This window comes from Lynx canadensis, chromosome B4, assembly GCF_007474595.2.
Source record: "Lynx canadensis isolate LIC74 chromosome B4, mLynCan4.pri.v2, whole genome shotgun sequence".
Lineage (NCBI taxonomy): Eukaryota > Metazoa > Chordata > Mammalia > Carnivora > Felidae > Lynx > Lynx canadensis.
In genome coordinates this window covers 54441346-54463543 of record NC_044309.1, presented here as the reverse complement: position 1 = coordinate 54463543, position 22198 = coordinate 54441346, and the positions used below count along the sequence as shown (strand labels likewise).

The window sequence follows — 22198 nt, the reverse complement described above, 5'->3', positions numbered from 1 at the left end:
TGTTTGTGTACAGTTACCATAGCTATGACAGCTATCACTGACTGAACACCCAATATGACCAATTACTTTGCATATTTTATTTCTACTCTTTAATAAATACCTACAATTATTATCCCTGTTTTACAAGGGGTATAAGCTGCCACACCCTATCAACTTTATCACACTGTATTAAATCATAGGTTTATATTAAAGTTCACTTATTCATTTTTTTCATTATTCATAGAATACATTTATGTTTTTTTCAGAGGAATATTTCATTTATTCAGTATAAGATATGAAAATGAAGAAAGCAGAACAGTTAGTAAGGTCTTGTAAGCACATCTCAACACCAGGGAGGCAGGTGGATGCTGGTGGAGAATGGCATCTAAATTAACTGGCTCCGTGTTGGCAATCCAGTTATCTATAGAGATGTCATCTGTATTCAGTCTTTAACTGGATGTAATCACTTATTCATTCAAATCTTTACTGAGCAAACTACTATGCTCGGCCTATGCTAATCATCTCCAGCATACTCAATCTATGAGAGTAAAGTTATAGTTTTGACCTTTGTCTATCATCAATGATAGGCTCTCACTCTTACCTCAAAGCACAAGTCAGCTTGGCTGCTCAAGTTGAAGATCAATAATTCTATAGCAAAATGTAACGATGATCTGCAGACAGAAAGAGCTGGCCCAGGGGACATACTGTAATGCACAAGTAAAAGCCTGAAGGATCCAGAAACGAGAGAGATACCAGAGGATTAAATAGAACCAACCCACATGTTAACACAAAAATCCAAGCAAACCTACACAGAATGAGTCCCATTCAAACCATACTGATAAGGTTTTCCTTGTGCTATTTACAATTTTAAAGTAAACTTACTTTACAAGCAACCAGGGAATTCTTTATTTAATACTGTCATAACATAAAAGTTCATTCAAACCATGAAACTGAGCTTTATGACAACCTAGAAATAGGAACTAAAAGAAGGCAAACATAATGCCTTAGAGATCAAGAGACATTGACATACTTCAGCTGTTAAAAACAGTTCAACATTCATCTAGTGGCTACAGTTTGGATGTCAATATGCATGGTATACCTGTTCTTCGGGGAGGTGAGAGACCCTTTGACTGTTATTCAGATTCTTGCAAATGGTGGGCTTGTGGAGCTTCTTCCAGAGGCTGTTACCACCCTCCCACCCCAATACTGTTTGAGGTTTGACACCTGTGGGTTCAGATTCGCAGGAAACATGACTATCTTCCTTTTGAGTCCTTGCTTCTCCTACTTGTCTTAAAATGACACCTTCTGTTGATAAAACTTTCTCTGTTTCCACAAATATCTTCTCTTTATCTGTTTCTCTGAGTTTCTGTAGTTCAATGTACTTCTCTACAAACTGTTGACAGGTAGACTTGAAGTTTGGATTGAACAGATCAAAAGCTTTCTGACCAGATTAATGGCTGAATAAAATTTCACTCTAATCCAATCTTTGGGGTACAACGTGTTCTGGATTGCAGCTTGGCTTTGTCATATTGCAAGCAGGGCCTTTGGAAGACCAACTCTCTCAGTGGGGGAAAGGCGTTATATATGTCAAACCAGAGGGGCATCTCCTCAACACCCCAGCCCCAATCAGGTCCCAAATCTGTGAGAAAACTCTCCCCATGGTCTTTAGCCAGATCCCTACCATGGCTGGCACGTCTGAATACATTTATTTAACAACATATATTGAATGTCTGTTGTGTTCGATAAATGGCTTAAATAATGTGGCAATTACAGAGATGACTCATACAGCCTTGTCAGATAGTTTATAGGCTAGACGAAAAAATAAACTGTGTGCATACGCAAACAAAATACAACTTAGAAGCTATAAACCTCTTCCAGATGTTCTTGCAATTCTGACCACTAAAGTATCAAGAAATACCAAAGTGGGCTGAATAAACATTTGTTGAGTAATTTCACAGTTTGGCATTCATCAGAATTACCTGATTACTTTTGCTACTTTATAGGTCAACATTATACATTTGGATTTATCAAAATAATTTATATCAATAAAATATTGCTTGTATTTAATCAGTGAGGTTCCACATAAGTTTACTAGGGGGTGGGGAGGAGAGTTTCGCTGATAAAAAGGTTTGAAAATGCACTGCTAGTTTATGCCCCTTTTTAAAGGCCCTCTCGTCCACCTCTGTGGAGAATGATAACATTTCCTTCTTCTCTAGTGATGCTTAATATATTCCACTTTGACTAATCCCTATTTAGATAAACATTTTATGTTTCCTAGGAGAACATACACAATGCCCTCTTTATATTTACATCCCATTTGGTGCCCAGTACGCAGAAGGACTCAACAGACACTGGAAGAACAATTGAGAAAGCAAACTGACTCTGAGCCCTTACCTTGCTTTGCTCCTTGTCTGTTTGCACATCTTTCCGTCGACAAGGAGCTTCTCCTGTTCTTGAGTCAGGGTCTTCACCATGTCTCTCATCTGATGTGTGGGAACATGAATGTCAGGTAACCAGCTGGTCACCAAAGAAGAAATGAAGGACTCGGACTTCTGTCTTGAGCTCTTCTATTGGTGCTCCTCTGTGCCCAGACCTCCACTTGTCTCTGGGATGCGATGCTCAAATCCCCAGATGAAGGCGATCCTGTTGTAAACCCTGAGTACCCAAGATTCCTCGTTCTAGAGCACAATCTAGAAACAAAGAGTTTTTCTTTTCTTTCTAGATATCATTTTTTTTAACGTTTATTTTTGAGACAGAGAGAGACAGAGCATGAATAGGGGAGGGGCAGAGAGAGAGGGAGACACAGAATCTGAAACAGGCTCCAGGCTCTGAGCTGTCAGCACAGAGCCCGACGCGGGGCTCGAACTCACGGACTGTGAGATCATGACCTGAGCCGAAGTCGGACGCTTAACCGACTCGACTGAGCCACCCAGGCACCCCTCTAGGTATCATTTTAAGAAAGTTTCTGCTGATTGCTTCCAAGTTGTTTTCACTCAATTAAGATGGCTTCCTAGTTGTTTTCACTCAATTAAGAGATCAGAATGTAATCTTTTCTAGACAAGAGGCAGCTGTTATTGATCATAAACTTTGGATCTAGGTCAGAAGTTGGCAGACTTTTTCTGTAAAGGGGCTGACAGTCAATGTTTTAGACAGGCCATGTGGATTCTGTGGCAACTCCTCAATTGTGCCACTGTAGTGTGAAAGCAGCGACAGACAACATGTACAAGGATAAGCATGGCTGTTCCAATAAAACTTTATTTATGAACCCTGGGATTTGAATTTCATATAATTTTCACATCACAAAGTATTTTTCTTCTTTTGTTATTTAACCGTTAATAATTGTTAAAACTATTCTTACCTCACAATAGTATTTCCTTGGGGCAAAACTAGCATATCCTGCACTGAAGAAGCCTCAGGGAGCAACTCACTTTTTACTCTGGGCCTTGGGTAGAATGTCTCTTTCCTAGAATGTCCTTCCCTGACTGATTATGTTATTCAATGAAAGAAAGAACTAGTATGATTTCTCCTGGAGAAAATTTGAAGGACAGGCATGGGAAGACGTCAATATTGGTGCTATTTGATAGAAATAATAGTTTTCCAGTAAAGGAAAGAAATTAATTTGTGTGGCTCCAGAGGTCTAAACCAGGACCAATGGAAGAAAGTCATAGGATGGAGGTGTTTTGTTCAATATAAGAGATACAAAAATGATAGCTATCTGCTATTGAAAGAAGCTGCCTTCTGAGGTACCGATCCTCTCTCACATACCCTCTTAAATATCTTACACTCTTCCTGCTGCTCAGATTCTATGATTTATACTTTTTTTCAGAGGAGAGATTCCATAACATTCCTGGATCACCAGTTCTCACATTTCCTAACAGCAAGAAAGGAGTCTGATCTTCTTTGCTGTGGTCATATCTGAAATCCATCCTCTCTTGTGCTGTTTTATTTATTCTCTTCTTCCAAATCCTCTGCTCCTAGCTCCTGTTTAGCCTTTGCTGCACCATAAGTGGTAACAATGATTACTTCTCAAGGTGAGTAACATAGAATAGGCTTAGGAAAAATGGAAGAGAGCTAGGCAAGGGAAAATATCCCCAGTAATTGGAATACCCTGAGTGAGGGTAAAAAAGGGAAAAAAACAAATAAAATACAGAGCAGGTTCACCTGCCTGAAACAGGAGGCTGGAGTTTGGAGGTAACAGCAAATGAAGGGAAGTGATGGGGGTAGAGAAGATACCCTCACCTTTCCAGCTGTACCTTCTCTGTCAGCACTTTCTCACTGATGGCCAAGATGTCACTTTCCAGCTCCAGGATGCATGCCTTATGGCCTCCTTGTTGCCAGCTCAGGGTATCCTTCTCTTCCATGAGCTACCTATGAAACTGAGAAAGTCCCTGGAATGAAGCTTCTCTCACAAGAGAGAGTTTGAGACTATCTCTCAAAAAATGGAACACGGGCTTCAGTAGAGCATACCAGAGTTTGACTGTTCTCACCCCCTTCTCTGTCACCTTCCTTCAAAAAGACACTGGAAGGTAACATTCCCTTACTGGTGAATACAGCCATCTCCACCCTACCTCAGCCCTCCCGTGCTCAAAGAACTGAGTCTCATTAGATTTGGGAGGTGTCTCCTGTGATATCAAGTTTAATTCTGCTTGTTGCCCTTTAAAAGCTATTTAAAATTTTTTTAATGCTTATTTATTTTTGAGAGAGAGAGAGAGAGAGAGAGAGATCGAGTGCATGAGCGGGGAAGGGGCAGAGAACAAGGGAGACACAGAATCCAAAGCAGTCTCCAGGCTCCAAGCTGTCAGCACAGAGGCAAACACGGGGCTCGAACCCATGAACCGTGAGATCATGACCTGAGCTGAAGTTGACCATTTAATCAATGGGGCCACCCAGGTGCCCTTATGCCAGAACCATCTTAAGCTCATGAACATCTTCCCTTTCCCCTTTTAATGGAGTTCAGATTTTGAGTCCTGGGTGAGCAGCCAGGCACCATCACCCACCTGGCCCAACTCCCCTTGCAGGGCTATTCTCAGCTCTGCGTGCTCCTGCCTGGTGGCTGCCAGAGTCTTCTGGAGCCCCTGTACTTGGCTCCTCAGTTTGGTCACTGGACACTCCAGCTGTAGCTTCACATGCAAGGGTCCTTCCTCTCATGCTAGTTCTCATCCAGCTGGTACAACAGGGGGCAGGATGAGGAGGTGTTTATGCTTGTGCTTGTGAAGCACCCATTCAGGTCCCATCCCCATCACTCTGCTGCTGCTGATGCATTCTGGGACTGGGAAGTTGCATCAGTACAGGCTATACAGAGGTGAGTAAGGGGAGGCTTGTTTGCACTACTAAATCCTGCCCACCACCAATCTCATGCACCAGCTCTGTTTTTTTTTTTTTAATTTTTTTTTCAACGTTTTATTTTATTTTTGGGACAGAGACAGAGCATGAACGGGGGAGGGGCAGAGAGAGAGGGAGACACAGAATCGGAAACAGGCTCCAGGCTCTGAGCCATCAGCCCAGAGCCCGAAGCGGGGCTCGAACTCACGGACCGCGAGATCGTGACCTGGCTGAAGTCAGACGCTTAACCGACTGCGCCACCCAGGCGCCCCCAGCTCTGACACTCTTGGAAGAAATCTTTCTCAATCCATACAGACAAAAGGGATGGCTCCCCTAATTTTCCTCAATCTATTCTGAGTCAGATATATGAGTTTAAATCTCCAATACAATTCTTACTAGCTATATCACCTTGGATGCTTTACTTAACTTCTCTGAGTCTCTGTTCTCATTTGTAAAGTTATCTCTTAGCCTGAGTTGATGAGAGGTAATTGTAACAAGAGTAACAGAAAAATGTAAAAACAGAACACAGGGTAGGAGCTCGTACATCTCAGACTTGTGTAAGATGTAAAGATTTCCTTCCTATTCTTGTGTTGGTTCCATGTGTTTAGAGGGTTCTAGAAGGTAAGAAATCACCTACATCACAGGCATGTTACTCATTGTTACCTCCTGAGCCTTCCTCAAGTCTGTTCTCTTGTCTGGGGAATGGATGTTGTCCCCACCTGTCCTTGTCCCTTCTTTTCCTTCAGGAAGTCCTTGCCAACATCTGTGCCCACTCTCTAATTCTTCCCTACAGAATAAGAATACAGGCCACATATAAATTTAAATTTTTCTAGTACACACTTATAAAAAGTAATAAGAAACAGGTGAAATTCATTTTAATGATATTTTACCTAGTCAATCCAAAATGTTATAATTTCAAAATGTAATCTATGTAAAAATCATTAAAACATTTTGAATTTTTTAAAATATGAAGTTTTCAAAATCTTTTGTGTATTATATCCACACAACACATCTCAGTTTGGGCCAGTCACATTTTTTTTTTTTCAACGTTTATTTATTTTTGGGACAGAGAGAGACAGAGCATGAATGGGGGAGGGGCAGAGAGAGGGAGACAGAATCGGAAACAGGCTCCAGGCTCTGAGCCATCAGCCCAGAGCCCGACGCGGGGCTCAAACTCACGGACCGTGAGATCGTGACCTGGCTGAAGTCGGACGCTTAACCGACTGCGCCACCCAGGCGCCCCCTGGGCCAGTCACATTTCAAGCCCTCAAGAACCACCTGTGGGCAGCCCCTCCAGTATTGGATGGTGCAGGTCTGGGGCCCTACTATCTGCTCTCACTTCCCACCTGTCCTGGAAGCGTGCCTCACCCTCCCCTTCCTCTGGAGTGGCCTCCCTCCACCCTTTTTATCTTCCTCTAGAGCCTAGGACAGGACATCACATGTGGGAGAAGGAATGCTTGAAAAGCACTTATGAAATCTTGAGTGACATTGGCCTGTGGGTGGCTTACTTTCCTGTTTCCATGTTTCTGTCTGTGTTAGATGGAGACTTTCTTAATGTGTAACTCCCAGTGAGGTCCTCAGTTGAGAACATAGCTGAGCAGAGGGTAAAGTGAGAAGGGGCCCTTGCCATGCTGCCCTCCCACTTCCTTGCCCAGGAGCAGCTCTGTAGTTCTGTTCTCACTGGCAGCACAGAGGCCTTGGGGACAACTGGCAGGATGTCAGTGTCACCTACAGTCTCCCTCAGGGTCATCAGTTCACCATGGGCTTTGGCTTTCAGAACTGGAAACGGGGGGCTCTGCCCACACAGCTGACCCTGGGGTTTCACATATCGGAACAAGTAGAGTTGGGCCGTGGGACTGGACAGGTAGCCGGATGTGGAAAGAGGAATGGACCCAGGACCCCAAAATGATCCCAGGCCCTCAAGTGCTTGTTTGGCAGTTCCCCTTTCCCCTTGATGTGTCTTATCACTCACTGTCCTTGGCTCCAGTCCCTTGTTCCCTGTTCCATATACTGTTTACTTTCCTCTCCACCTCCCACAGGCTATTTCTGTTCCCTGGGATAGTCTTCTCCATCCTTTCTGCCTAGCCCCAACCTTCCTCTCTTTCCCAAACCTACCCTCCTGTATAATAATAATAAAAATAATAGCTAGCACTTACTGATGGCCCACCATGTAGCAGGCATATACTAACCCTTTATCTGCATCCCTTTAAACCTCATATTGTCCCTGTAAGTCAGGCATCCCCTGTTACTGTTAAGATAACAGACACAGAGAGATCAAGTAATTTGTCCAAGGTCAAACAACTTGTAAGTATTAGAACTGAGATTTGAACCCAGGTCCTTCAGAATCTAATGACCACCTTCTTCTCAATCTAGGACACCTCTTCCCTACCTGTGGTTCCCTAAAAGGACTTCCTCCTTTGTTTTGGTAGGAGGCAGGACTAGTGACCTTCCACAGTTCCTGTTATCTCTAAGCCCCTGATTCTGCTTAGCCCTGCGGATTCTATGTCTGCTGAACGCTAGAGTTCTTATTTATTTGCACTTATTTTTCCTTGTCCTCTGTGCCTAACTTTTGTTTCTGATCCCATACCTTCCTCCAAGTCTCTATCCCCTTGCCTCTTCCCTCCTGGTTTTCCATCTTCCCTGTACCTTAGAACTGGACCCTGGCATGGACCAGGGAGCAATCAGTTGTGCTTTCAGGCAATGAAGTCCACACAAACATGTGGTAATCTTGAACACATGCAGCCTCCACCTGTGAAAGCCCACAGTGGTAGAGGGCTATGGTGATGGAACTACCACCTGGGGATGGCAGAAAGGGCTGAGGGATTGAATGGGGAGAGAGGATGCTGTTACAGTTTCAAGAATGATGACAGACAGGGAAAGTGGAGGGACACTAATGTGGCATGAGAGAGCAAGGCTAAGATCAGGAGAAGATGAGTTTTGCTTACACAGATGGCCTCTGTCATTTGTGACATTTTTCTCCCTTCTTTACCAACATGAGGTTGAGAACCCAAGAACTGAGTCATTCCCCCAATTCCAATCAACCCATGATCCATAAATCTGAGCCAAAAGTGTTCCAGACATATCTTGTAGATGCCTATCTAGTCACTGGCACTGGGCACGGTGCCTGGGGGAAGAGTATAGAGACATTTCACCTTGATGTAGGAGATGTATGTCGGGGCTACATTAAGAAAGCTGACTCCACCCCAGGATGGTGACAGGCTTAGTGATGATTCTTCCATCCTGCCCTCAGATATCTGCCCCCTGTGAAACAAAGGGTTAATATCCCAAAATCTCTCCATTCCATCTCTGCTTCTTCCCAACTCCATCTCCACCCACCCATAGTCCCTGCCACTGCACCTGGAGATGAAGTCATATCTGGTTTCCAGCCCCTAAGGATTACAGGACCCTGTAGAGGTGTGATTCTTAGTCTTTGGACATAGGCCTGATCTTCTAAGTCAGTCCCCATCCTGTCTCACACTGTACCCTCTCTGAGTCATAGGCTCTTCATAGAGCTAAGCTCTCTCTCATTTCTGCTCCCTTTTCACAGTGTCATTGACTAAGTCTCCATATCCCTGGCTCTGTCCCCTCAGTCCCTCCTTTTCTACCTCCTAACATACTTGAGCATTCCAAATTCTTCAGCCTCCAGCTTCCCATCCCACCCTCCCACCCCCAACATCATTTGGTTCTTGAACGAAAAATCCTACTGAAGTGTGGGGCCTGCTCATTCTGAGGAACACTCCACATATATCAAGGAGTTACTTACAACACCTGTAATCAACAACTAATCTCTGAAAGTAATGGCTGGGTCTTCAGAGCTGGAAAATGGCTGGCGGAACCAACAGCCCTATCCTCAGGCCCCTGAAGTCTCAGTTCTCTCCCCTCTATGAATTGTCTACCCCATGAATTGAAGGGAAAAAAAAGGCTTCTGCTCTTATTCAAGACGCAAAGGGAAAGGGAGATAGAAGGAAAGGTTCTATCTCTCAACTTTGTTACTCCAGGATGTCGAGAATTCTGGAGGTGGCTGCTTCAAGAGTGGAGTGAAACATTCAATAGGACATGGTGGTGTGGGGAGATGGAATTTGGGGACCTGGAGCCAGGAAAGTCCCATCCCCCTGGCAGGGGATAGACTGGAAAGTGGGAAGTAAGGGGTCCTGAGAAGGGGAAATGTATATATATTGTGGAGAGAAAGGAGAGATAGTTCAAAAAGAACCTAACATTCTTTTCTTCAGGTATTGCCAAGAGTAGGACGAAAAACCTGCTGGTGTGACTATATGTGAACCCCGCTCTAGTATTTCTCTCCCCATTTTCTCTCTGCCCCATTTAGCCTCAATTCTAAGTGCCTGGATAGGTAGTTGGAGGCATACTATAAGATGGGATTGAGAGAAAAAGGTGTTCCAAGTTAGGTGGGGAGAGTTAATCGAGAAATATGGGGTTGGGTGAGGAACAACAACAATCAGGAGAACTCCTCAGCCCAGAGCTGTGACATTGCCCTTCTCATCGCTCCTTTCCAGTCTACTAATCTTCATCCTCTGTCAACCACAGTGGACAGTGTCCAATCAGCCATGGCCACTAGTCGTGTGCACACCCCCAAGCCAGGCTGAAGTCAGGGGGTCAGGTAGAAACTTCAAAAGACAACAGAAACTCAGCAGAGAAGGAAAGGTGGGCCACCTCCAGACTTAAAAGAAGCAACTTGTTCCTCCAAAATAAGTACTAGATTGAGAACAAGGGGTTTCTTTGGGATTTCATCTCTGAAAAACCCCTAGTTAAAATTTATCCATGTTTTTTCCAAATACAAATCTTCTGACTTTTTAAGTGGGGATGAATTGTCCCTAAAGATCTAAGCCTGGGGAACCTCAAATACTGCCCACAAATAAAATCCATAACAGTTGGAAACATTCATCAAATATGAAACAAAAGTCTTGATCGGGGGAGGAGTTAGGGTGCTAATACCTTCTGCATAATGCCTTAAAAGGGGCAGGATGTGTTTGCAGTGCACTCTCCTGTTTGCTTTACACTACAGACTGTGGGATAGGTAGTATTGTTGCTCACACTTTACAGATGAAGAAACTAAAGCCCAGAATGGTTATGGAAGTGATCTAAAGTATCAAAGGTATGAGATGGTAGATCTCCACCAGGGTTGCCTGACTCCATCATGGCTACCTACTATTTAGGGGATGGGGAACTCTTAGCTGCGGTAGCAGTTTCTTCTTTGCTTCAACATCCAGGACAGTCTCTGTAAAAATCATGTATTGTGCACTGCTATTTTTTTCCCAACTTGGTTTCTGTGTCAGGGGTCCTTGGATGGGGCTTTCCTAGAAAGGCCTCTAGGTCTAGCAAGGGAACTCATTGCCTGAGGTGGTGGTGGTGATGGGGAGGTAAACAAAAAATAAAACTGAAAAGAGAGCCTGTAATAATTCAGGACCAGTCACAACTCACAAACAAGCCACTTGGAGGAGCTGGTTTGCCCAAACCTTTGAACTGGCTTAAATGAATTAGGATAACACATGTCCTTGCTCCTGTCTTTGTTTAGGAGAGGTGAAGGATTCACACTCTACCCACAACCCAAATCAAGTTAAAGACTTGGGCATCCTTCTCCTCACTTACTCCAAACCCCCTTCCTAGACTCTCCAGATAGTCTGAGGCATTCAAAATGATCTTTCTCCTTATCTCCATATTAAAGGATTAGAGTCAAAGGATTGATTTGCTCTTCCTGGATGCCTGCTTGTCTGCTGCACTAAGTTATGGAGCATCTGCCTTTTCCAAGTTATTTGATAGTATTTTGCTTTTATGACTAAATAGGGTGTCTGTTGCTTGCTTTTGGGTGCCTTTCATCTGAAGCCTCCAACCACTTAAAGCAGGCAGAGCCTGCTATATATTAGCAGAATCTCTTCCTTTCTTGTTCTTGAACACACAACTGGACCACACTTTTCAGTTTCCCTTTGAGTAACATGTTCCACTTCCAGGCTTGGCCCGTGAAGCCTCCCAAGGGAGATCCTTCATGTTCCTTCCTTTGTGGTTTGATTCATATGACCTTAAGCACACTGACCTTGAAGGCCAAATGTTAAAGATGGTAGGGCCACAGATCAGAAGGAACATAGTTCTCTGAATCGCTACCTGGCAGAGGACTGCTTGCTAATCAGGGTCATGTGTTTTGGACTTCACTTGACCAATAATCCATTTCTGTTTGTTACCACTCTAAAATTTTGGGCTGTATGTTTTATAGTAGTTAATGTTTTCCTAACCTATATGTCAAGTTAGAAGGTTGGACTTGATTGCCATCAGGAATAGGAAGTTAGTCACTGACAGTTTTTTTAACAAGGGGAATAATACCATGAAGACCAGTGGAAGTGACAGATACAAGGACTGAAGAATACTTACTGAGTGAGATTGTGAGATCTTGGGACAGTTGGTGTTGTCAGAATACAAGCTAACTCCTGACTATGTCAGAGAGAAGGTTGACGTGACTTTGAAAGTCTCTCAAGAGGCTTCCTCTCTAGAGGAAGGAGCTGCTGAAAAATGAATCCTATCTTCCTGAAGTTTAAAGTCTCTTTTCTCTTTTGTAAAAGTCCTGACTCTGGGGGCAACTGGGTGGCTCAGTCAGTTGAGCATCTGACTCTTGATTTTGACTCAGGTCATGATCTCAGTCAGGGTCATGGGATCAAGCCCTGCATCAGTCTCTGTGCTGAGTGTGGAGCTTGCTTAAGATTCACTCTCTCCTCTTGTCTCTCTATTTCTTTCCCTCTCTCTCTCTCCCTCTGCCCCTCTCCTCTGCTTTCTTTCTCTCTACAAAAATTAAAATAAATAAATAAATAAATAAATAAGAAATTTTTCAAATGTCCTGACTTCAGTATTGCTTAATCTAGCCCAGTGCCTGATACCTAATAAATATTGAATGGATGCTGGTCCTGGACTCTTGGAAGGCTTTAAGGAGCTACCACTAGCTGAGTGCTTATGGTGTGAAGAGGGCACTTTCATATACAGAATCATTACAACAACCACACAAAGTGCTAGCAAATTTTACAGAAGAAGTAATGTAAATTCTAAGAGTAACTTGCTCAAGGTCTCTTGGAACAATCTTATTATGAGACCCATATCTTTTCCAATATAACAAGAAACTAACTCAGAAAATCTTAATGGCTAGTGTTTACTGAGTGTCTGCCATGTGCCAGGCACTCTGCTGGGTGCCTTACAAACATACAGAAGCAGTTGGAGTATCAGATATTGCAGGCCATTACTAGTGTTTCCAAACTGTGGATTCTGTGGGAATCAGGTATAATAGTCTTCTCAGGCTGCGATAACAAAATATTATAGGCTGTGTGGCACAAAAAATTTATTTCTCACATTTCTAGATGTTAGGAAGGAAGTCCAAGATCAAGGTACTGGTTGATTTCGTTCCTAATAAGGACTCTCTTCCTGCCTTGTTGAAAGCTGATTTCTCAGCATGTCCTTACATCTCCTCACATCTCTGGTCTCTACTTGCAAGGTCACCAATTCCATCATGAGGGTCCCACTCTCATGACCTCATCTCACCCTGATTGCCTCCCAAAAGACCCATCTCCAAATCCCATCATATTGTGCTTTGGGGCTTCAACATATAAATTTTTGGTGGGCACAAATATCCAGTCCATAACAGTAGGGAAAACATTAACATAGTTTTAGGTCAAAGCATGATTCTTTTGGACTTTTCTTTAGGGCTCCTGACTCATTTTCTTTTGTCCTCTTAGTTCTTTGGCTCCATTTTCCTTGCACTGGGTCAAAGGGTGGTTTAGGGTTCTCACTAATACTCTGGTCCTGCAGCTCCTGCTTTGCTCCACAGACCTACAGACCCACTCTGATCTCACGGTGTTCAGATTGCTTTGGCCTTCTTTTATTAGTGGGGAGCAAGATGCTAGTCTGAGCCTTCATCCACCCATTTATTCACATTCCATCATTCATATTTATTTATTCAACAGATTTTTAATAAGCAGTAAGTGTCACCTATTAGAAAATAGCCAGTGACATTTGTAACTCTGGTTTCAAAGGACTTTTATATTCTTGGACTCCTCTGATCCTTTCAACCAATACTATGAAGTGGGTCATATTAATACTATGAATTTGTATCATTGAAGAAACCAAGCCCCAGAAATATTAAATAACTTGCCTAAAGTCACAAAGCTAAGATGAGATTCAAATAAAAATTTCTGACTTCCAATTGCTCTCCTCTGCCATCCACAGCTGTCAAAGTCCACATTCTACAGTGACTCCAGCCTCATTGCTTGCAGATGTGGCCTCATTACATTTATTCGTGTATTATTATTTTTTAAATGTTTATTTATTTTTTAGAGAGAGAGAGATACAGAGTGAGAGCAGGAGAGGGGCAGAGAGAGAGGGAGACACAGAACCTAAAGCAGGCTCCAGGGTCTGAGCTATTAGTGCAGAGCCTGACGTGGGACTTGAACCCATGAACCCTGAGATATGACCTGAGCCAAAGTTGAATGCCTAATCGGTTTAGCCACCCAGGTGCCCCTGATTCGTGTATTAGTTAGGGTATATATAATAGCTGCAAAGGACAAACCTCAGATCTCAGTGCTTCACCTGATAAAGATTTATGTATCATATAGTCCACTGTGGAGATCTGCGATCAGGTAACTCCAGAATCCAGACCTGCTAACGTAGTGGGTCTGCCATCTTATATATGTGGCTTCAGGTGGCCCAACAATCGCCTTTCCAGCAGATGGGGAGGGTGTGGGAAAGGCACAAATGCTCTTAACTTCCTCAGCCTGGACAATTATATTCCAATGGTGATAACCAGTTATACAACTTCATCTGGCTACAGAGGGGCTAGAGGTCAAAAAATTTAGCAACTTTGTATCAACACTGAATTGCGATAACATCCTAGGGTTGAAAGAGTTGTCCTGGGAGAAAGATGCCTTTGGAGACAATGATTCTAATCTGTCTACATGTTCACGCCTCTTTGTCTCTCATTCATGCCACCAGAATTCACAGAGCACCAACTTTGTGAACCAGTCATAATTAAAGATCTCCTGGCTGAAGAACAGATTAGAGCCCAGTCAACCAAAATGTTGGTGGGGCACTAGGCTACAGGCTGATTGGTGATAGAAGTGGTCTCTTCCCCTCAAGAGGGTGTTTGCTATTCCTACAATTTTATTTTTATGTTCTATCAAAAGCACTATCACAAAATAAAAAGGACTTTGTTGTGGTCACAACTTAAGTAGTTGATTTCATGTACTTAACTGTTCTATCACCTTTTAGAAGTTTCCAAATACTTCTCTCTGGGAAACTGTAGTGGGCATATCCTATTTGCTTCCTGGGCCTCCCCAGTACAGGAGGAAGGGAGAAGTTAACTCTGGAGCCTGGGAAAATAGGAAGAGGCAGCTCAGTTATCTTGCTGAGAGTTACTCTCATCAGCTAGAGAATGGAGCAAAGTGGTTAGACTCAAGAGTTATTTAGGAGGTTGTCTGGGCAGCATGTAGGGGATGTAAGGGAGAGGAAGCAGGACATTTTGATTTGTGAAGTCATTTTGATGCCTGTGTATATGTGACCCTAAAAAATTTCATCTTTTAGTGCCTTAAAAAGGCACTTTGTCATTTTAATGTGGGCAACAGAGTCCCTTGTCCCATCCTTAACTCAGGGAGAAGGAAGAGTCGCGACCGATCCCACGTCCCTGGCTAGGTGCATGGTGGTCTTTCCTTGAGATAGGGACCGTGATAGGAGGAGCATGTTTGGGGTGGATCTGGGTGAGGTTGAGATGGGGGAGGTTGTTCCTCTACATCTGGACATAGAGGGTTTGAAGTACTTCTTGATCCTCAGAAAGCCATTCCTTGTGCTGTGTAGCTCAGCCTTCTTGGCCAACTTTCTGTAACTCCAAACTTGCTCTTAAAGAAGAGGAAGGGTGATTCAGAAATTCAGGTACTGGGAGAAAAGGAGGAGCCAAACGTATATAAAATAGGTAAAGTGTGTGTGTATAAATACCATTAGGAGTAGGTTGCAACTGTAAAGCCCATAGATGTTCATCTGCATTGTGTATAACATTTGCAAACTAATTAGCACACATAAAAATGCAAGGAGACCCTCCAACTCTCAGCCCCTCTCCTAAATGAAGAATCATCCTTCTCTTTTTTTCTAGTTGCACCCTAAAACCCTGGTTCCTGTTATTTAAAGTTGGGCTGGTCATACTGAAAAAGAAACAAGTGGTTGGCATCTCTCCTCTCAGTATAGGGTCCCCTTTGTGCCTGGGTCAGTGTTGTGGGGGAGGGAGTGGCTGTTGAGGGGCCAGGATGGGGACAGAGATTGGCTTAGTCTGGTCTCAGGGAATGTCCTTGTTTTTATCTGAGTCCCTCTTTCTGTCTCTTTTCACTCACAGATTGTGTGGCATTTTGAGGGTGGAGTGCTTGGGCACCTAGCCCACTACTTCCCACTCCAATGTGGCCCTGGTCACAAGCCACATGGTAATGGCCATCAGCCTGGCCTCTTGGCCATCCATCATAGCCTCAGCTGCCACACTGGCACAGGTATTAAAAGGAACTTTTACTAGGTCCCTCCCACCCCCAGTTCTGTTCCCAAGGCTAAAGTGGTGGAGACTCACGTGTGGAGAGCCACTCTGGGTTGGAAACCAATGCCAACATAACCCTTTGATGATGGAGGGGGCTGTCTGTGCCTTGAGGAGGACGCTGGGGCATGAGGCTGTAGTCCATGGAGGAGGAGCACCTCAGTGTGCACTTGGGCCCTGCAGTGTTGGGAAGAGGCAGCAATGGTTGCTGTGGTATGAAGGAAGACTCCCTACCAGATCCCAGGGGATGTTTTTTCCTCTCCCTCCATGTATGTGCAAAGCCTGTGGACTTGTGCTTGTTTCCTACTGAGGCTGTATCCCCAGGTGAGAGTGTGAGCAGGGCTCCAATATCATAGGGAGAGGCCCTTAGCTGTGTCCAGGCAGTGCCCAGGTGAACCTGGAGAAAACACTGCAGGTCAGCACATCTGAATCTGTCCTGTGTGGGAGTGACAGCTGTCAGACTCAGGGCACAGGAGGAGCACAGGCATGGCTGAGGCATGAGACCTTTCAGTCCCATAGTACAGACCCCCTGTGTATGCTATATGGGACACATGAATACTATATACATGGACCTCAGCTATGGAAGATGTGTGCCCTCCTTCCTGAGAGCAGTGGCCTGGTCCTGGTGTAGACCACATCTGTGCATGGGCATTCAGGAGTGGTGAGAGATTGCTGAGAGATTGTGCCTATGGCTGATTGCACAAACTAATTAATTAGTGCTCCTCTGGTGTCCAGGAATGAGAAGGATCTAGGGGGAGGTGGTGGTGGGGTGTCTCAAAGCCCAAGAGCTCAGCTCTTCAGAGCCCAGAGTGTTACCAAGACTCAATTTCAGCAGCCCATCGCTTGAAAAGCCATACTCAAGAGAAGAATTTTGATTGGAAATGAATATGAGCTTTATTCAGGAGGCCTGCCACCTGGGGAGAGGGTAGACTCTTGTTCAAAGGCCAACTCCCAGGTTTCTACCTGGCCCAGGGATTTTTAAAGGAGCTCAGGACAGTCCATCAGAAAAGGCAATACAGTGGTCCCTAACATTTTAAAAAATATGTCCAGACTTGATGGTGCCAGCTATCCTAGTTCCTGGAGGTCGTTCAAGGGGGTCTTGTTCCTTGGTGCGGGGGGGGGGGGAGGTTATGCAAGAGTCTTTGGTTTCTGTTTCATGATGTGCATAAGGGCTCTGTTCCTTTCTAGAAAAGAATGAATGATCTATATGCACACAAGAAAGATTAATCATCATTTGGGCTTAGGGTGCTAGCTAACGCTTAAAGACTCCTAGGTTGACTAGAGGGGCCCAGGTGACTCAAAGAGGTCACCTAAGATTCTGCCAGAATGGGGGCATTCAGCCTGGTATGCAAGGTGTGGGATCAGAGATCTGGGAGCCCTGGCTGAAGAGAGGATGTGTGTGGCTCGTGGGGTTGGAGTGCAGAGGCTGGGCTCTTGAGGATGGGTGTCCTGGTGTTCTGAGCTGGACTGGATGGAGGTGGATGGAGGGAAGGACACCCCCTCTGCTTAGGGAGAACTCCAGGCTCAGGTCCTATCTTAGAGCATGTTCTCTCCAGGTGGCCCAGAGGGGAAGGGAAGGGAATGGGGATCAGACACTTCAGACCAGTCCAGCCTCATTCCTTCCCCTCTATCCTTGCTCACCTCACTAAGCTCAGCTTCACAATGGGCCATTTCACACTTATTACACACCCACTGTGTGCACTGAGCCCCAAAGTGTTCTTGTGCCATTCTCACCCTAGGAACCACTGCCTTCCCCTTGCAGCCCACACAGATCCTCAGACCCCTCAGCTCCTGGGTTGATCTCGGAGGCCAGAAGCTTCTTCTGAAGCCTGGGATCTGGAACCTAGATATTTGGGATATACCATGGGGACCCTGAAGAAGTGGGGGAAGGGAAGGTTGGGAGACAGCCCCACAATTTCCTGGGAAGGACTTATAGCAGCAAGAAAGATTCAAGTGAGAGGAGAGGAAGAACTTCCTAGGAGCAGACACTGCAGCTGGTTTTCTAGAGCAGAAATCCTGGGCCTGATATAGGGATGGAGCAAGATGAATAGGGGTGCATAGAGAGAGATCCTGTCCCCATGAGTGTTGGGGTTCAGCAAGGTATGGCGGGTGAAGGGGAGACCACATGGAGCAAACAGGCAGGAAACAAGGCGAGACTCTGGGGGAATTCTTGGCTTCCATGTGGAGGTGCAAGTCCGCTCCTGAACACACATGGCTAACTGGGAAATTATGGGCGTCTGCTGGGCTCTCAGACATCAGTAATCCTGGAGCGGAAAAGACACAGAGGACAAGTGGTTTCCTTTCTCTCCCACAAACCTCTGCTAGGAGCTGAGCGAGTCTCCCTCCAGCATGAGTGGAGGAGCAGGTGGTGGGACCAGCAGATATAACAGTCACCATTTGCCTCTGTTGTCTCCTGAGATGGAGTGGCTTTGGGGTGACCAGGTAATCAGGCCATCCTGAGATCCCAGGGCTGCCAAAGTTCCCATCTAACCTGGGGTGGGACTGAGCTGTGGGCTGTCCCTGCCCCCAGGCTACTCAGGAGGGGATGGCTCGCAACCGTAGGCAGACTTCTTCCAGGTGGGACTCAAGTACTCTGTAGGTTTCCCCTGGTCACCCTGTTATTCTGTGAACCCCTGCCCACCACTTTCCTAATGGAGAGATGGCTCTTCAGCACCTGTCTGAATCTGCCCCCAGGAAGAGAGGGAGGAGATGGCAGACAGAGGGCAGGAAGAGAAAGTAGGAGCCAATTGTCCTTCCTTTCATTGGGCTCTGAGTCCCGCTGTACTCCCTAGATTCTGGAAGGTGTGAGAAGTGTGAAAACAGATGTAGAAATGACTTGAAGTTGGGCAAAATGGTAGGATAGCTGGGTGGAGAGATGGAGGTAATGGGAAAGTGGAGCCCACTGGGAGGTTGAGTTGTCTGGGGAAGTGAGCCAGGAGGGGAGGGAGGCACGCTGGTGGGGTGGAAGGTGATCAAGGTGGGAGGGAACTGGTGGGAGGTGGGCAGTGCAGGGGTCAGAGGGATGGGGTTGGGCAGGCAGAAGGTGGAGGAACCAGGATAGGGCAATGCCAGATGGAAAATCAGAGAGGGTCAGGATGGTGGGTTGTCTGGAAGGAGGGCTGAAGGAGGATCCCACTGGGAGAAGGGGAAGACAGCACTTCAGAAGCAGTCAGGGCCTGGGAAGAATGTAGGGAGTACAGGCTGTGGCAGGGAGAGCAAGGGTGTTTGTGGGTCACTGGAGGGTCCCAGGAAGGTGAGGGTAAGACCTTCAGAGCCACTTCCCACTCAGGCTGAGGCTTGACTCTGAATGGGAGCTGAGGAGGCCACCTGAGCAGTAGCGTAGGGGTGTCATTCCTGCTTCCCCTTAACCCAGGGCAAATGCATGGATTGCCCATCAGGGTGATGTTTCTGTTTCTGTTTCTGGGAAAGCAGGGTGGAAGGTTTTTGGGGAGATGTTCACCACAGGGACTGGGTTTTTTTTTTTTAATTTTTTTTTCAACGTTTATTTATTTTTTTTGGGACAGAGAGAGACAGAGCATGAACGGGGTAGGGGTAGAGAGAGAGGGAGACACAGAATCGGAGACAGGCTCCAGGCTCCGAGCCATCAGCCCAGAGCCCGACGCAGGGCTCGAACTCACGGACCGCGAGATCGTGACCTGGCTGAAGTCGGACGCTTAACCAACTGCGCCACCCAGGCGCCCCGGGACTGGGGTTTTGAATGGGACAGCTTTCCACAGTGGTCATATGCCTTTCGGAAGCTTTATCTGTCTTTATCTTCACACAATTATTGGATAAATTTTATTAATCCTATCTTATAGGTGATGAAACTGAGGCTCAGAGAGGCTATGTCAAGGGCCCAAGATAAATTAGCTTATTAATAGGCAAATCAGGGTTCGAACTCAGGTCCTTGACTCCTGTGCTCTTGCTCCTTCCACCACACCACTGGGCAGAAGGTCTTACTCTGTTATGTGTCTGCGTCAGCTTCAGGCCTGGGGGTGCTGAGAGGTGGGAGACAGCGGATAGATGCTCAAAAATGCTTGTTGTATGAATGAATGAATTATCTCTGCAGGTTCCCCTTCCATGGTGTGGGACAGAGTCTTAGAACACTGGTGGCAGGAAGGGGAATATAGCAAAGGAGTGCCAGTGTGGGCAGAAAACTTGAAATAGGTTTCCTGTGGGTTTCCATGCTCTCTCCTGGACATTCTAGATCTCTAGAATCTAGAAGATTGGGCTCTGGATCCTTAGAAGAAAGGAATAGAGTGGAGTGTAAATGTGCACAAGTGTGTTTGATGAGTGTATAAAAGTGTGCATATTTGTGTGTGTTAACTATAAATGTGAGTTAGTGAGTATGTCTTTGTGTTGCATATATGTGAGTAGGTGATGTGTAGGTGTGTATATGTGTGTGTGTGTATGAGTGTGAGCATCTCTGTGTGTGTGTGCATGTGTGCAGGTGTGTGTGTGCATCTGTGTATGTGTGGGTGCTGTCCCAGGGGAGCCTGAAACCTCATAGCCAAAGGTGTCTTTGATTTGATTTGTGCAAAGTTCCAGCAGGTTTCAGGCTGTAGTATGTGGTGGGGGAGGTACAGGGCAGAAGAGGAAAGCTGTCTGTGCTTGAGGTCTGGGGGATTGCATAGCCTGAGCAGTGGGTGCCTCTGTCCTGCCAGGCACAGGGGGATGGCATAAGGGTCCTGGGTCTGAGGCTGGGTGGAGACTGGGTCATGATCCCTTCACTCAGGGCTTGCATTGGAAGAGCTCACAGGCCCTGCTCTGACCAGGGAGGGACATAAAGAGGTGGGGCCAAGGTGGGAAGGTGACCAGTCAGTGGAGGGTTCAGGCCTACTCTGTCCTCACCCCCACCCTCGAGATTTGGGAATGATGTAACCAGGCTGCAGTTCCTAACTCTAGGATCCACCCATTCTATCTGAGAGCCATAGAGTCCCCAGAAGTCTTTGAGTGCCACCTTCTGAGGCTGGGATGACAAGAATCACAGTGAAAACTTCTCTCTGTCAGTATTAGCCAGACAGGTCCCAACCAAGTCCCTGTCCCTTGGAAGCCATTGATAAGGCCCTGTATGCATTCTTAGTGAATTTCACAGAAACTGAGGCTTTCTCACACCTTGTGCTGGGAAGTTCTTACTGAGCATAATTCAGATCCTCTTGTTGACTTTGTGCCAGATAAGATCAGGCTGAGTTTGTGAAATTGGATCCCAGCACCCCTTCCCCCAAGTATGGAAGTAGCTTCTTCTAGATAGGGAAGTGGGTCAGAGTGTAGGGACACTGAGAGGATGTGGGGCTAAAGTTGGTGGATCACAGATGGGTCAGACCTTTCCTGGGCAGGAGGGTCATGATTAACAAGGCAATATCAGAGAAGGGAGCTCAGAGACCACCAGTTTTCCCTCTCTTTCCCCTGTTACTCCAAGCTCTGCCAGGGGAAACAGGGGAAATAGAGGCTGTGGAAGGAGGGACCAGATTCGAACAGGAAAGTGCTTCCCTGGCTGCAACTTTGAGGAGCCTCTGGAGACATAGGACAAAGAGAAAATGATGAATGAAGAGAAGTTCCTCTTGCGGCTCATGAAATAGGAAGAGAGGGGCAGGGGCCGTGGGACTCTGAGAGACAGAGGGGTGTGTGTGCTGAGGGTGAGGGTGCACACTGCATGGTATTTTTGGTGTACATGTCTGTGCTCTGTGGTTAACAGTCCTGTGTACATCAGTCATATATGTAAACATATATCACATGAGGAAGGGTGCAGCTTTGACGGTTTTTTTAAACCATGGTTTGTAAGCAGGCTTCCCACTGGGGCCTACGAAGTATGCTTTTCTGTTAGAAGCAACAGTCAGAACAGATGGGAAGACCCCAAGATTGGGAAGCAAGAAAATGTGGGTTCTAGTTCTGGCTCTAGTTATCAGCTGGGTCACTGTGAAGCATCACCTTTTGAGCTGGGATGTCACCTGCTATATGAAAAGCCACACAGCCCTTCTGTGCCAGCAGCCTCAGTGCTGGCACCAGAAAAGGGAAGGGGTCTGGAGTAGAGGAAGGCATTTTAGGGGCCAAAGGGAATAATGGATACAGGTGGAAAGGGCTGCAGGAGGGGAACCCAGAATTCGGAAATTCATGGGTTCTTGCTGGAGCCAAAGATTTGCCCAGCCTGGGCAGCCCAGGCCTATCTCAGGACCCAGGGCCCAGGGCTGGCTCTGCAGGGAGAGACATTCTCTGCCGCCCTCTTGTGGCCACCAAGCCCTTCAGTGGTTACTGCTGAGAATGTTCCCCTCAAGTTCCCAGGGCAGCAGCATCTTTTACCCCTGGTGGAAATTGCCTACAAGTGGAAAAGAAATGTTTGGTAGTCCAACC

At 45.9% G+C, this 22198-nt stretch overlaps 1 long non-coding RNA gene across 1 annotated transcript; it reads left to right on the top strand.

Moving 5' to 3' along the window:
- Positions 1-7021: 7021 nt before the first annotated feature.
- On the top strand, positions 7022-21902 carry LOC115518163. The gene is made up of 3 exons (XR_003970188.1): positions 7022-7034; positions 8067-8068; positions 21787-21902. It is a non-coding gene; the product is annotated as an uncharacterized LOC115518163 (long non-coding RNA).
- The last annotated feature ends 296 nt before the right edge of the window (positions 21903-22198 follow it).